Below are 1,225 nucleotides of genomic sequence, written 5' to 3'. Positions count from 1 at the left end.
AACGAGTTGGTACGCATCCACGCATGCGCGCACGCACGCACGAGTGACGGCCATGTGGAAGATAGGTCAACGCCAATTTATTGTGTCTGTACCTAGTACCTAACATGTTTTACCGTCGTTAAATAAAGTTTTTACTTACTTACTTACTTACTACACGCATGCACGCACGCACACACTGGCATATATATATATATATATATATATATATGATATGTTTTTGTTCGATCATCGAGTACACACAAAGACGCATAGAAAACGCGGACTGAGACGTCGAATGTCTCCACGTATATATACATATATATGTGCCAAATTTTCGGAGGACTACGAAGGTCAGGTCAACATTTACGTGGAAAAAGACAATCGGAATAGCGGCGAGATGATGCGTGCATGCGCAATAGCCCCCGTCTTCGTCCCTACAAACCATCCTCTGCTCGCCCGCATTCGTCACATATTTTTTTCCGTTATTTTTGAATGGCGTACGACACGTGAATTTGTCCGTTGTGAAGGGGTTTCATTTTACCCGCGCGGTGTCTATAGTCAACAGACGCCACACTCACGTCCCGGGGGTGACACGTGACACGGATAGGCGGTGCGCATGGAGGGGGGTCGGCTTGGCCCAGCACCCACTCCCGTCAGTTTCCCGCCCATGCACAGTCTGTACGTAGTACTACGTACAGCGTGCATGCGGCGCATACGGAAAAAAATCCCATTTGTAAACGTCAGCGCGAGTGGCGAAACACGATTAACAGTTATGTAAAGTGCCTCGGCCATACTTTATTTGCATGAGCTTAGCATTTCCATTGTGCGAAAGAGTTACGATTGACCTCTAATTGGATCAGAGCCGTCACGTGACCGCAAAACTCAATAATCCGAGCGCGCATAATGACATTGAAGGGGTTAATGAGAGCAAAGGAGAAAGGGCTGTCAGCTCTGTCATTCTCGGATGGCGTGTAACGGGATTATATACAGGCAGGTCTTCGTAACCGAATTAGAGCTTCCTGAATCATTGTATGCTTATTACATTGTGGGCGAGAGTTGTGACGGAGTAGATCATCTAGGAGAGACGCGAGAGCCGGTTGTCAACGTGTCATAAACGGATGTCGCGAGCGCCAGCCCTAATCCGACACAAAAGGGTTACGCTGTAGTGCTGCCACGGATGCATTTGATGAATGACTCGAGTGCGAAGAAAAAAGAAGAATTTTCGACGCATATATATATATATATA

At 46.9% G+C, this 1,225-nt stretch overlaps 1 long non-coding RNA gene across 1 annotated transcript in view; it reads right to left on the bottom strand.

Moving 5' to 3' along the window:
* Window positions 1-1,225, bottom strand: part of LOC106821383 — a 7,401-nt gene that overhangs the window by 5,369 nt on the left and 807 nt on the right. The gene's annotated exons all lie outside the window — the stretch shown is intronic.

This window comes from Priapulus caudatus, unplaced genomic scaffold (genome assembly GCF_000485595.1).
Source record: "Priapulus caudatus unplaced genomic scaffold, Priapulus_caudatus-5.0.1 Scaffold4, whole genome shotgun sequence".
In the NCBI taxonomy this organism is placed as follows: Eukaryota; Metazoa; Priapulida; class Priapulimorpha; order Priapulimorphida; family Priapulidae; genus Priapulus; species Priapulus caudatus.
This window is presented reverse-complemented; position numbering and strand designations above follow the sequence as displayed.